Below are 15,273 nucleotides of genomic sequence, written 5' to 3' on the forward strand. Positions count from 1 at the left end.
GTTGTATTTAAAGTGTGCAGTGGTAAGGCAGAGACTGGGGTAAACCCACTTCTGTTTTCTAAGGAGCTGTCTTGCTGTAGTCATTTTCTGACAGTCTCCACTGCCTTGGTTGTAGGGATACAAGTGAAAAAGGAGACCACATCCAACGACACAGTGGTTTCATCTGGATCCAGTGTACGTTTTTGGACTTCTCTCATCTGAGAAGCTTCTTCAGTTCTAAAGTGAAGGTCAGACGCCAACTAGGGAGAAACTACAGTGGGGCAAAAAAGTATTTAGTCAGCCACCGATTGTGCAAGTTCCCCCACTTAAAATGATGACAGAGGTCAGTAATTTGCACCAGAGGTACACTTCAACTGTGAGAGACAGAATGTGAAAAAAAAATCCATGAATCCACATGGTAGGATTTGTAAAGAATTTATTGGTAAATCAGGGTGGAAAATAAGTATTTGGTCACCTCAAACAAGGAAAATCTCTGGCTCTCACAGACCTGTAACGTCTTCTGTAAGAAGCTTTTCTGTCCCCGACTCGTTACCTGTATGAATGGCACCTGTTTGAACTCATCATCTGTATAAAAGACACCTGCCCACAGCCTCAAACAGTCAGACTCCAAACTCCGCCATGGCCAAGACCAAAGAGCTTTCGAAGGACACCAGGAAAAGTATTGTAGACCTGCACCAGACTGGGAAGAGTGAATCTACAATAGGCAAGCAGCTTGGTGTGAAAAAATCAACTGTGGGAGCAATCATCAGAAAATGGAAGACATACAAGACCACTGATAATCTCCCTCGATCTGGGGCTCCACGCAAGATCTCATCCCGTGGGGTCAAAATGATCATGAGAACGGTGAGCAAAGATCCCAGAACCACACGGGGGGACCTGGTGAATGACCTGCAGAGAGCTGGGACCAAAGTAACAAAGGTCACCATCAGTAACACACTACAACGGCAGGGAATCAAATCCCGCAGTGCCAGACGTGTTCCGCTGCTGAAGCCAGTGCATGTCCAGGCCCGTCTGAAGTTTGCCAGAGAGCACATGGATGATACAGCAGAGGATTGGGAGAATGTCATGTGGTCAGATGAAACCAAAGTAGAACTTTTTGGTATAAACTCAACTCGTCGTGTTTGGAGGAAGAAGAATACTGAGTTGCATCCCAAGAACACCATACCTACTGTGAAGCATGGGGGTGGAAACATCATGCTATGGGGCTGTTTTTCTGCCAAGGGGACAGGACGACTGATCCGTGTTAAGGACAGAATGAATGGGGCCATGTATCGTGAGATTTTGAGCCAAAACCTCCTTCCATCAGTGAGAACTTTGAAGATGAAACGAGGCTGGGTCTTCCAACATGACAATGATCAAAAACACACCGCCCGGGCAACAAAGGAGTGGCTCCGTAAGAAGCATTTGAAAGTCCTGGAGTGGCCTAGCCAGTCTCCAGACCTCAACCCCATAGAAAATCTGTGGCGGGAGTTGAAAGTCCGTGTTGCTCGGCGACAGCCCCAAAACATCACTGCTCTCGAGAAGATCTGCATGGAGGAATGGGCCAAAATACCAGCTACTGTGTGTGCAAACCTGGTAAAGACCTATAGTAAACGTTTGACCTCTGTTATTGCCAACAAAGGTTATGTTACAAAGTATTGAGTTGTATTTTTGTTATTGACCAAATACTTATTTTCCACCCTGATTTACCAATAAATTCTTTACAAATCCTACCATGTGGATTCATGGATTTTTTTTCACATTCTGTCTCTCACAGTTGAAGTGTACCTCTGGTGCAAATTACTGACCTCTGTCATCATTTTAGGTGGGGGAACTTGCACAATCGGTGGCTGACTAAATACTTTTTTGCCCCACTGTAAATGACAAACAGAACAAGATTGTCATCCCTTTGAAACCAGGTTTATTGGAGAAACTCAGAAACTCCTAATCTTCTCCAAGCACGACATCCCAGTGCACTCAGAGCCAGCCGCACACTCAGGCATGAACTGGTTCATCCCAAGGACAAAACCTGGAAACAAGCTAAAAAACATAGTGTATGCTGTGCAGCGCAGCGAGGAGCGCTCGGACCTCTGCACCGGACAAACCGAACAGCCACTCAATAAAGCTATGTCTGCAGGACACGATGGACAAGACAACAGGACAAGTCAGAACTTTTAATGCAAACTAAGAGTGTGAACAGACTTGCATATAATCACTCTGTCACAGCTACTGACTATGTTGCTGCCATTCCATGTGCAATATTTTAGTGTGTGCAATATTCTGGCAGATGTGCAACTGCCATCCCCACCCTAAAGGACCATAGCCCTTATTTATTTATTACATTATATTACTATATTTGAACAGAGGGGGTGGCTTTCAACACCAACTGATTGCCACCAAACACAGTTTTGAGATTTGTCCCGAGGCGCCTCAACCCCCGCTCACATCTTGCATCAGTTGATCTCAATGGGTCACATGATAGGGTGAGGCAAAGTCTCTGCTGATAATGACCCAGGCATTTTTTCACACCTTGTGGTAAAGCACATGATCGATAGTAGGCCAACGACCCTGTTAAGGGACAACTCCCACTACAGCTTAAATACCTGTGACTCTCCACTATTTGGCTTTAGGACTGAAAAAGCTTCTCAGATGCGAGGTAAGTAAGTAAGTAAGTAAGTAAGTAAGTAAGTAAGTAAAACTTTACTTATACAGCCTCTTTCAAGATAAAAATCACAAAGTGCTTCACAGAAGCTAAAACATAAAAATAAAAATCAACCAAAAGCAAGTTTAAAAAGAAGAGTTTTTAGCTGTTTTTTAAAAGAGACCACTGAGTCCACAGATCTCAGGCTCAAAGGGAGAGAGTTCCACAGTCTGGGGGCCACAGTTACAAAAAGTTTGTCGCCTTTTGTTTTCAGCCTCGTGTGTTGGACAGCAAGCAAGCCCTGGTCACATGACCTCAGGGACCTGCTGGGTGAAAGGTCTTCAAGAAACTTCAAGAAGTCCAGTGACTTTCTGGCTGAAACTGGGAATGGTCTTCTCCCCAGTCCCTTAGCCTAACATTAACTATCATAACTAAGTACCTAACTGCAATCTTTATCTTAGCTAAAACCTGATTCTTACCTTAGCTATAAACCTAGTCTTAACCTTCAAACAACTCTTTAAAGATGTATGACACAGTTAGGACCAGCCAAAATGTTTAACTCAGATTTACAATGTCAACAAGAGGCAGCAGCAGCTTTGAATTAATTGAATGTAAGAGGAATCAATCATAATTTGTCTAGTTATTTTTAGCTTACTGCTGTATGCATCAGTCACTGCAGCTCACACATGGACCCTGGGTCAGGGGCTTCAGGCATGTCCGAGGAGGCTGCAGGATAGACCCAGGACCCACTGGAGGAATTCCACCTCTCGGCTGCTTGTGTGCTTATTTACATTGTTTTGATGGTCAAAATAATCCAACGTGGTTTCATTATACAAATAAGAATAATGTTGCTTGCTTTGAATGAAAACCATGTGATACATTAGTAAAAAGATGGTGAATAACGTCTTCAATAATAATGTGGATTATATGTTTTATACACTTTTCATTTGACAAAAGATGTAAATTAGTTGTAATTTTCAAAAATAATTCTAATAATCAAATGTTGTTCCTTTAGATGTTACAAATTGCTTAACTAATGATGCTTTGAGAAGAAATATGTTGTTTACATCATGATTGCTTGTTACAGGCAGAGCATGGCCCATCAGTCTGTGCTCACTGTTACTGTCTTACTGAGCTCCTTACTGTTAACCTTGATGACATATGACTGCTCTGCTAACTTCAGCAAATCATGTGATAACAGTTGCAATGATACCACAGTTGTTTCTTACATAGGAAAGAGCAGCTAACAGCCATGAATCACATAACTAAGGATGGATGACTTCAGATGAACTAGCTGCCTGCAGCAGCTCCCATTAACCATCAGCAGTTTTCAAATGCAGAGGGCTCACTGCACCAAAACCTTGAAGTTCACCTGATAGATGAGCTAACTACCAGTGACGCCGCAGCCATCATCATGAAGGCCCAGCAACACTTTCGCTCTCCTGGCCTCATCTACACTAAGTGCTGTAGGCACAGAGCATTAAGCATCATAAAGGACTCGACCAACCCCCTGGTTCATGCTCAGAGTCTGGGAGCAGATACAGTAGCATTAGATCAAGGACAGCACACAGACGTCTTAACCAGAGTATGTGAGCTGCTCATAGGGACTGACTGTACTGTTTCCTTGCTACAGTACTTTTACCCATTTACCATTCATAATATTTATTTCATCTTATTGCATATTTTTAGTCCATTTATTAAACGCTCTTATTTATTGGTTTATTACTTTACAAAATGCACTACTGTGTGGTTGATGTGTTTTGTATGCAAAGCATGAAAATGACAAATAAAAGGAATCTGAATTTGAAGTCCATCTAAAGCAGGGCTGCCCAATCCCAGTCCTCGAGAGCTACTATCCTGCAGCTTTTAGATGCATCCCTACTCCAACACAGCTGAATCAAATGGTTTGATTACCTCTTCAGCATGCCATCGTGTTTGGCAAAGGCCTGATAACAAGCTATTCATTTGATTCGGGTGTGTGGGAACAAGGATGCATCTAAAAGCTGCAGGACGGTAGCTCTCGAGGACCGGGATTGGGCAGCCCTGATCTAAGGCATGGGTGTCAAACAGACACCAACCTGCTAGAACTGGCCCAGCAAAGAATCCAGTGTGGCCCCTGGATTACTGTGGGAAGTGTAAAGGAGGGCATAAAGTTTTACAGCTAACACAGACATTCATGCTGCATCAAAATAATAGATAGAAAAACAATTAAATGACAGTAAAGTTGTCTCATTATCTACTATAGAAATTGTTTTTTCACAGTGTCCACAATGAAATAATAAATAAATAACATATTAGGATTGTATATTACTTGTGTAAAAAAATAATATTTTATAATTTTATAATATCTCATCGATTTAATGTGTAACTACATTTCCTTTCACTGACAGTTGGGGCAGTTTTAAATCAAAGTGGGTTGTAAGTGTGCCATGATTTGTGTGCCACGGCTTTCTCCAGGTGTGATGTGAGACAACAGGCCGGTTTTCAGAGCAGCCAAATAAAGATTCAGGTGCGTCACCAGCCCAAGATTTCGACAGAGTGATGGAGAAGCAGGCTGGAAAAACTGCAGTCCCTTATCATAGAGCCATGACTCTTTTTGGTTATGGTGCAGCTGCTCCATTGTGGCACTATTGTGTGATGATTTCGCACAACAGTGCCAATCTTTCTCCTCGCTAAGATCACTTGTCACTTCTGGACTCTAATTTTTCAAACTGGTTCTCTTTGTATTCTGACAGCTTTCACTGGTTTTATTGGATTTACTGAATTTTACTGTGGAGTGACTGAAATCCTGCACTGACACCTTCAACTCTGCTGATGTCATCACTGCACTGACGCCTGGTTTCCTGACCTTTCCCAGTGGTCCACTACCTTCAGTCAAAGTTACCCCAGCTAACTCAAGGATGCTCAGCTCACTGACCTTAGAAGCCATCAGGCGCAGCTACATATCCATCTACATATGTCACTATGTTCACTATGCGATGTTCATTACCATCGCATGAAGGAATTGCTAAGCACACTCAACTATAACCAGCGAAAAACATCTTACTTAGCTGGTTTCATTAACAAGCACAATCCAAGGCTCTTGTTTGACACCATTAACAGACTTAGACTTACTCCTGATTCCTCCTCTTTGCTTACCACGTTTTCTGATACTGCTAAATTCCTTTGGTGACAAGTTCAAAGCTATCAGATCATAATTTGAGTCTGGATGATTTTACCCTCGTCGAGTGTCTCACCCAGTTCTGATTTCAATAACAGCTCTCATTGATATTGCCTCACACGTGCACTCTTCTTCCTGCCCGACTGACATCACCCCTCCATCTGCCCCAGCTTCTCTCCATCATATATATACACCTTTTGAAGGCGAACCATTTCTCACTCACCATCACTCCACAGTTTTCCCTTCTCCTCAGGTTAAGAGCCTTGGTGTCATCCTAGACAGTTCGCTTTCCTATAAATCTCCCATCAGTAATCTCACCCGTTCTGCCTACTTCCATCTACGTAACATTAACAGATTGCTTCCTTCTCTTTCCACCCAGTCTACGTCCATTCTTGTACACAGTCTTGTTACCTCCCGTATTGACTACTGCAATTCTCTTCTGCATGGTCTCCCCCAAAAATCCCTCCATCAGCTTCAACTGGTTCAGAACTCTGCTGCTCGCATTCTCACCAGAACCCCTCCTACCAGCACATCACCTGTTCTTCAGGAACTTCACTGGCTCACAGTGAAATTCCGGATAATTTTCAGACTTCTTCTGCTCACCTTCAAGGCCATTCATAACCTCGCTCCTCCTTACCTTTCTGACCTGTTAACCACCACCTGTTCTGCCCGTTCACTTCGTTCTTCTTCTTCTATCCAGCTTACTGTACCTTCCTTCCGCCTCACCACCGTGGGAAGCAGAGCTTACAGCTGCTCTGCTCCCAGGCTGTGGAGCTCTCTGCCCCCTGAAATAAGAAACACTGGTTCTCTCCCAGTTTAAATCCCAACTCAAAGCTCATCTGTTCAAATCTGCATATTCACTGTGAATCCACTGTTTGTTCATTTTATCTTGTGCTTTTGTTTTATTGTTCTTATTCTGCCATTGTTTTACTAAGTGTTTTATCCTATTGTAAAGTGTCCTTGGGTGATTTGAAAGGCGCTCATAAATAAAATCTATTATTATTATTATTATATATCCAGTCCTTTCATCTGGATCCTTGCTGCTTTCACGTAGCAGAGGGAAATAATATCTTTGATAAATTTAATTTTTTTGTTTCAATTGAAAATGAAAACAAAAGCCCAGCACAGAAACATCATAAATAATTACTAATGATACTCTCACTTAGATAAAGGTGAGTAATCCATTTTAGTCTCACTAAACAGAGCCGAGTTGACTGGAACTGTTCTCTAAAAGTTTTATCACACATCTAACAGATACTTCAGAATTCATATTAGTCAGTTTAGGCACCCCTTGTATGTGGATCTATACTTAGACCTCTTCTGTTTTCACTACATACGTTACCTCTGGGTCATGTATGAAACATGTTCAAATGCATCTCCGACCACTGCTATGCTGATAATATGTAGCTGTAGTTTTCTGCTAAGCCAACAACCCCAACACAATGCTTTTCTGCCATTAATAATTGGATGTCTTCAAACTTTGCTCGTGTAAATCCAGGTGAAACAGAGGTTCTTGTGTTCTGCGAGACTGAAGAAGTCAGCTGGATGGGTGACGAAACGTTTCTCCCACAAAACGCTACGTCCAGATGAACTGGATCAACGTTTGGAGATTTACTTACCTGGATGATTGAGCATGCATCAAGATATATCAAACATGTTCTCTTGCTTCATTTGATGTATTTTACTATACACGGTACAGAACAGAGAATGAAACACCTGCAAATGTGTATGAAATGGCTTTTGCCAGCCCATCTGATTTCCGTGCCACCCAAAGAAAATCTTTCTAGCTCCACCTCTGAGTGTGACACAACCACCACCATCTAATATCTTTGCACTGACAGGCGTTCACTACTGTTAGGTTTTGTATTGTTCATTGTCATTTATGCTTAGAAATATTTACTCATATATGCTTAGAAGTGTATAATCATTTGTAGATTGAAAGAATGTCTCATCCTAGGAGGTCTGTAACAGCTCTGTGTAGCATGAAGAGGGGAGTGCGTTCACTCCTCTACAGAGTGTTCTGGCATAGATCTGTATCTTCTCTTGCTGATATATGGCATAGCAAACACACGTATATCTGTTTAAGTATAAGAGCCTTTTGTTCAGATGGACCCGCTAGACTCTTCACAGGGTCACATCTTGACCACACACACACACACACACACACACACACAGTATTCTTTGTTCACATGTATACCTATGTAAGATGTTATATGTTAATGAACCTATGCATATTCATGTAACCTCAATAAAAGAACAGTGTTACGGGAGAACGGACGAGAGCAACTGGGGTCAAGCGAAGGAACGGCGTTTGTCCGGTTCTCTCCCGTGCACGAGAAACATGAAGAACTTTGCCTACTTCGTGTCTTGCTTGCTGTGTAATTATATTGTCTTCAACGTTCCAGCGGATGGGTTCAAGCTACAAACCTATCAACTACCAAAGCAACAAACACTGGAGCCAGTTCTTGAACGGCCTTCTACATCATCTGCTGGGGCATCTGAGGTCTCCCCTACACAGGCTAGAGCTAATTAAAGGAAGCTCCATACAGGTTCATAGACTGCAGTGGAGATGTGGAAATACTTTTATTTTTATTACATGAAAGAGTGCCACAGGAATATGATAGTCAAGTGCACACTGCATCAAGGACAGAACAACTGCAATATACTTGCTGACACAAGTTTGTCTTTCTGCAACCCTCTATTCACACAACTGAGGAAAACTAGAACAGAAGTGCAATTTAGAGAAGTCAAAAGGGAATCCTCTGTGTCAGCGGGAGACGTTCTTTTCTGCTGGGAGTGCCTCAGCGTGCCGGTCGGCATGTTTGATTTGGCCAAAGGGATTTGTATCTCCTCCCTGGATGAAACTAGGGGTCTTTCCATTTTTAGGCGAATGTGTAAACTGCTAAACTATCAGAGCTCTCTATATTAGTATTTAACTTAAAAATCCCTCATTGTGCTTCCAAGCCAGGGTTTCCTGCTTCTTGTTCAGTTGAACAATAACTGATGCGTCCTGTCATCAAACCTTAGCTAAGCACTGAACTCAAATACACAGGGCAGAACAACGGCAAACAACAATAAAAGGAAGTGCACAATATGTGCCAAGGACAAAATCCACAATCAAATACAAGAGTACCAAGAGCGACAGCTAGCTCGCTGACTAACAATGCCACATTTTGATTTTTAACTTTATGTCTCCGTTTGAGTCCATGCTGAGATTCAGTCTGGCAGATTATGTTATTGCTGCTCACCTCATACATGAGTGCACTTTTGCAAGCTCCAGGTTGCAGAAAGGCTCTCTTCATGTGAGGTCCTCAGAACTCTTAAACGTAGCTTTATGTATGATGACATGATTAGAGAGATGAAATAAAGACATGGTGATCACATTCTCTCCAGTTATAACAGAGGTTTGATCAAATGCTATTTATATTACAATCTGTTCTGTCAGTGAGATTCCTCTCCACTCTTTTTCAGATCTAAAAGGTAAAAACGCTTCTGCTGAGGAAAGAATCAAAGCGAGGAGCAACGGTGATAAAGGTCCAGCTCAGCTTTGTTGGAATGGAACATTCTCTTGTTGCATGTAGTAGAGTTCATCCTGAGCAACTTTCCTGTTTTTGTGGAAAGAAAAAAGGTGTGTGCACACACACACACACACACGTATGCTCACTGGCCACTTCATTAGTTACATCTGACTAACACTGGGTAGGACTTCAGACTGCCAGAAATATTCCTCAGAGATTTTGGTCCACATTGATGTAACGCTGTCACAGCTGCTACATCCATGACATCGATGGATGAGGTGCTCTATTGCACTAAGATAAGGTGACTGTGAGGCCATCTGAGCACAGTGGTGTGAGATCCATTTTAATTTTGTGACATTGTGCATCATCCTGCTGGTTGCAGCTGTCAGAGGTTCTGCAATGATCTAGCACAGCGGTCTCCAACCTTTTTTGTGCCACGGACCGGTTTATGCCCGACAATATTTTCACGGACCGGCCTTTAAGGTGTCGCGGATAAATACAACAAAATAGAACTAGTACCGGTACCGAAAAAAATAAGATTTATTCATAACATACGTGAAAAGACCCAGGAAAACCGAGTAAACGATAAAAACAATAACAAAATAACACTGAAAACCGATAAAAACCCTGAAAACCAGACATTTCACACCTGAGCCTCAACTCTCGCGGCCCGGTACCAAACGACTCACGGACCGGTACCGGCCCGAGGCCCGGGGGTTGGGGACCGCTGATCTAGAACACTGTGGTCAGAAATAGATAGACATGGTCAACAACATTCTTGGGTGGGCCGTGTGGTTTAAACGACAATCAGCTGATACTAAGGGGCACAAAGTGAGCCAGGAAAATATAAGAGACACATTTACAGCCACCTGAACCACTGCTACGACGCCGATGGATCCATTTATTGCCCAGTTTTGCTCAGCCCACAGCTGTTGCCATCCCGTTCAAGGTTCGATGTGTTCAGAGATGCTTTTGTACATATTTGGGTTGTAGTGAGCGGTGATTTGAATCACTGTTGTCTTCCTGAAGCAGTCTGACCTCCACTAACAACAAAGCCACTCACTGGATGTTTTCTTGTTTTGCAGACCAGTCTCTGTAAACTCTAGAAATGCTTGTGTGGGAAAATCCTATCAGGTCAGCAGATTCTGAAATGCTCAAATCAGCCCATCTGGCACTAACAATGACGCCACGTTCCAAGTCACACAAATGAACTTTCTTCCAAATTTTTATGCTCATGTTGAACTTGTGTTCAAAGTGTGTTAACAAGCAGCTCAACAGGTGTACCTAATGAAGTGGCTGGTGTGTGTCATTTATGGCCCAGTGCTCCTCTGCACCGTTTCCATGACAGTAAAAACAAATACACTGCATAACATAAATGTCTGTGATGATACATCAGCCGAAGGAATCGGAAGAGTTGAAGGTGAAAGCCTGGATTTGAAGCAAACACTTAAAGAACAGAAACAGTTTTGACTCGGGCCTGATGAAATCACTCAACAAGCTGCCAAAATGTTGAACTGACTGACCAAACACCAGAAACCACAGAAAGAATACCAGCTGATCAAAACTAACAAACAACAGAGCCGTTTTATTGGGTATAACAGACGCAAAACACTTAGTCTAGCTAGCAGAGGAGCAGACTCATTCAGCAGCCTGATGCTGAATTCTCTTATATTCTGTCATCTGTATATTCAGAGAAATAGCACAAAAACTTGTGTCAGGGTGAAAATACAGCAGTACTTATTGCCAAGTATTTCAAGCAGGTACACAGTGTGTAGGTCTGTAGCTGTGAGACTCAGCGGTGCTTTGCAGCCTATTCCTTATCAAAGGATGTTTCTGCCCAGTATACAGGTTGAGTGGCTCACAGCAAACTCAGACATATCAGTGTATGTCAGAGAGACAAAGTGCTTCAAGTGCAAAGAATGAACGTACTAAATCAGTCTGTGGGATTGCTTAAATGTGACTGTAGTGTGCGGCATGTTAAAGGCCTGTGAGAGCAGGAAAGCACTGGCTCTGCCCTGGTTCATATGTGTTTAAATGAGTTCTACAGCTATAGTCAGATATTCCATGAGTTAAGGCTCTGTTACAAACAGGCCAATCACAGCACTGAAGCAGACGCTGTCCCAACTCTGAACTCTCCAAACGTAGCTATCCTCTTTGCCTCCTGGCATCAACATGTAACAGTATACCTTTACCATTAAAACTAAGCACGTAGGAAAATCGGACTCCGAGTCAAGAGCAGGTTGTACAGTTTCCTTTTCTTAGAAATGACAGTGAGATGAGCTGCTGTTCAGTGTGCTGATGGTGGCGAAATTAAAGCACAAATAAATCCTTCTCTCTGACTCACTCCTACACACCGAGGATTTCTCACCGAGCCGTGAAGTCCTGTTAAACTGCACTACTGTGGAATGACTCTGACTCACTAGGCTACATCACACAGTTCTCTTGTAAACAGGCTCATTTTTGTTACTCAGATCAGGTCTGTGTCTGAAACAAACCCAGCCAGTGGTGCTGCGCTTTTTCCCCCTCTCATCTTTTTTAATTCAGATCTTTCACCGAAACCTAAAATAACACCTCGCTACTTATGTTCAACACGCTCGAGTGAAGTGTGCTTGTGTAAACTTTAACTACATTATTCCACAGCCCTTATAAAGTTGTTGTTGTTGATACTTGATCCATCATTATATGTAAGGAATGGACTTTCTTACTGTCTCTGCAAAGAAACAGGTGGAAGGAATCTGTCAACTCTGGGTTGTGAGCATTGGAATACACTCCCAACAACAAGAAGCTCCTGTCTCATTGTTCCTTTGCCAGCTATCTATCAAAAATTAAGGTCCTCACAACAAATATTTGCTTTGAAGCTGTACTTCCATGTACGTTTGCATGTTTTTATAAATCACTGTCACTAACGTTCATAAAAAGTCAATGTACCACGAGTTTTGAAACAACTGATTACAAACAATATTCATAAAAGTGCTTTCTATCAAACATTCTCCCAAGGTCCAGTGTCTTACCCAAGGACACTTTGGCAGACTGGGATCAAACTACCAACCTTGGGATTAGCAGATGAGCTACAACCACCCTTAATATTTGAAATTTTAGTGTGAAGAGCGACACATGATCAGGATCACAAAGTGTTTGTTTGGATGAGGGTAATTCTCCAGGAAATGTTGATGCAATGTCCTCTTGGCTGTTATATCGTCGGGTTTCACTTCCTTTGTATCACAATGTGAACTGTTTAAAGACACAATGTTGCAAGTTGTAACAAGTTGCATCCTGTCTGAGACTGTTTCTGTTTCTCTCAGTCTCCCAACATTTCATAGCAACAGTAGTCATGCCCAGAGGTGTGGACTCGAGTCACATGACTTGGACTCGAGTCAGACTCGAGTCATTAATTTTATGACTTTAGACTTGACTTGAAAAAATGTTCTAAGACTTGTGACTTGACTTGGACTTTTACACCAATGACTTGGGACTTGAATTGGACTTGAACCGGTTTACTTGAAAAGACTTGATATTTTACCCCAAATATAAAATTTAACATGCATATTATATAGAGATTGAAAATGTGACGTCATTCACGGGTAGAACCGCAAAGGATTCTGGGAACTCGTGGCAAGCGGTACTAGCGCACGCAGGCTTTCAATTAAAATCAGTTATACAGCGATAAAAAGAAACACAAAAATGTCAAGAAGCTGTTGTATTATTAACTGCAATAGCCGGTCGCATGACAGCCACGGGAAGCCGACGGGTAAAGAGATCGGTTGTTATCGGATTACGTCGTTGAAGAGAAATTGTTCGAGCCATGTTTCCAAAGTAACAAAGAGGCGACTGGATTGCAGCCATTCAAAGATCAAATATAACGTCCCAGAACACTCCAGCTCACAGGTTAGTCTGCTCCAAGCATTTACACGAAGGTCAGTCTGCTGTTGTAGTTAATGCGTCATTTTTCATAACATAACTGGTGATATAGGTTACAAGCAAGTCTGGCGCTGAACAGAAATTGTCGCGCTATGCTCCTTTATTTATTGTGCATAAATAGTGAATTGTCCTGACACAATATTGTGTTTCGCTTCTGTTATTATGGTACATTGACAAAAACATATACTTTTATTCACAGGATAAAACAGGTTTTTTGTATCACTAATTGCCCAGTACGATTACAGCATACAGTATTATTGTCACTGCTACATTTCTGTGATGCTACCAGAAATTATTTCCACTACTAATTAATTACCGTTGAGCTCAAAGGTCCTATTAATAAACGGTTAACGAATGTGTATTTATGAAGACGATTTGTGAGACTGGTAAACTTATGATACGTACGATGGTCTTTCGTTCTACACGGTGCATTTCAAGGTCCTGCACCCATCCGTCGGTAAACTGTACCTGGGCTTGTTGCAGTGACCTGAAGTTACTAAACTTCATGAGTGTGTGCACTCACTCCAAGAACCGTATAATTATAAATATGCATATAAATATGCTAAGATGAGATAGCTGACTTCATCTAACTAGCAAATGTTTTCCAGGCTACGTTGGTGATACAGTTTTTTTTAATGTGTATGATATTTTTGTCATGCGATTTTAAAGCCGGTCCTACAACCGCATCCAAGAATAACATGCAGCTTATCTCAGAACTGTCGGTGAAAATTATTCTTGGAGCTAGGTTTAATTGAGCTGCATTCTAAAGAGGTGCAATTTCACAATTTGTGTATATTTTCTAAGTTCACTATTTTGTCATGTGTTGAGAAAAACACAGATTTTAAAATTACATGGTCTAATATTTACATTTAGCATAACTGCAACATTATTTTTTCGTTGTTGTTTTTTTTTTAAGACTCGAAAGGACTTGAAATTCAAAGTTTCAGACTTGTGACTTGACTCGGACTTTTACACCAGTGACTTGAGACTCGACTCTGACTTGCCTGACATTACTTGAGACTTGACTTGAGACTTGAGGATAAAGACTTGAGACTTACTTGAGACTTGCAAAACAATGACTTGGTCCCACCTCTGGTCATGCCCCACACAGTAAGACTGTTAACATTCCAGCTTATGACATTTGTCCTCTGAGATTGCCAGCTGGATTTAGGCTAAACATACACTTCCTGTTTTATCTGAGCAGAATATTAATTTTACTTGTTACAAACTCTGCTGAATGACACTCCTAACCTAAACCAGAGCAGATTGGGCATAAAAACATTTAAATAACATGGCTTTAGATTTGGAAAATCCCTAAATGGCAGAAAAGAGTCATTATTTTTGTAGGATCACTACATGGATTTTGGTGAAACAGAATAGATAGTGTAAATGATCCATAAACAGCAGTAGTTATTTTTAACTGAATATGTGACCATGGCATTCAGAGGGCTCTGTGCAGGAATCAGCATTATTGGGTTTCCTAAGAAGAGGCTCTGTGATCACCAGAGTTTTCCATGATATTAGTACAGCTTCACACTGGGAACCTGATCAAACCAAGCCAACAGTTCAGACTTTGACTATATGCTCAAAATCACAACTTTGTTGTGATTCTTCTCAGAGGAATTTGTTAGAGAAGTGCAGTGTATCGCGTGCAGGAACCTGTGTGGGACTGCCTTTACAGAACAGCACCACTGATTCAAACCACAACTGAGAGAAGTTTGCGGTGAACATGCGAGCAAGAAGACAAACACGTGTCAGGACCCAGCCTTTTGCAGGTCTTTATGAAAGAGTAGCAGTAAAACACTGCGGTGGTAAAGGAGGAGAATGGCAGTATGAACTGTTTGCTGATGTGTTCAGCAACATTCAGGAGACCATTCTTCCAAAAGCTTTGGGACAGCTACACCCTTCATCTTTAAACAGCGTCTGCATGAACCGCTGAGCAATGGCACTGCTCCCAACAAAGCTGCCATACTACGAATGACCGTCACCAACATGTCATATTTACACAACTGTAAAGGAAAGTACCAGTGCAGTCGAGTCAGTGCAGGGTGTGTCAG

The 15,273-nt window shown here is 41.9% G+C and overlaps 1 protein-coding gene across 3 annotated transcripts in view; it reads right to left on the reverse strand.

Moving 5' to 3' along the window:
* Positions 1–15,273, reverse strand: part of piezo1 (piezo type mechanosensitive ion channel component 1 (Er blood group)) — an 87,522-nt gene that overhangs the window by 71,240 nt on the left and 1,009 nt on the right. The gene's annotated exons all lie outside the window — the stretch shown is intronic.

Source organism: Aulonocara sp. 'chitande type north' Nkhata Bay, linkage group LG13, assembly GCF_057382095.1.
Source record: "Aulonocara sp. 'chitande type north' Nkhata Bay isolate Kocher_YH1m ecotype deep benthic linkage group LG13, A_spYH_male_GT1.1, whole genome shotgun sequence".
Lineage (NCBI taxonomy): Eukaryota > Metazoa > Chordata > Actinopteri > Cichliformes > Cichlidae > Aulonocara > Aulonocara sp. 'chitande type north' Nkhata Bay.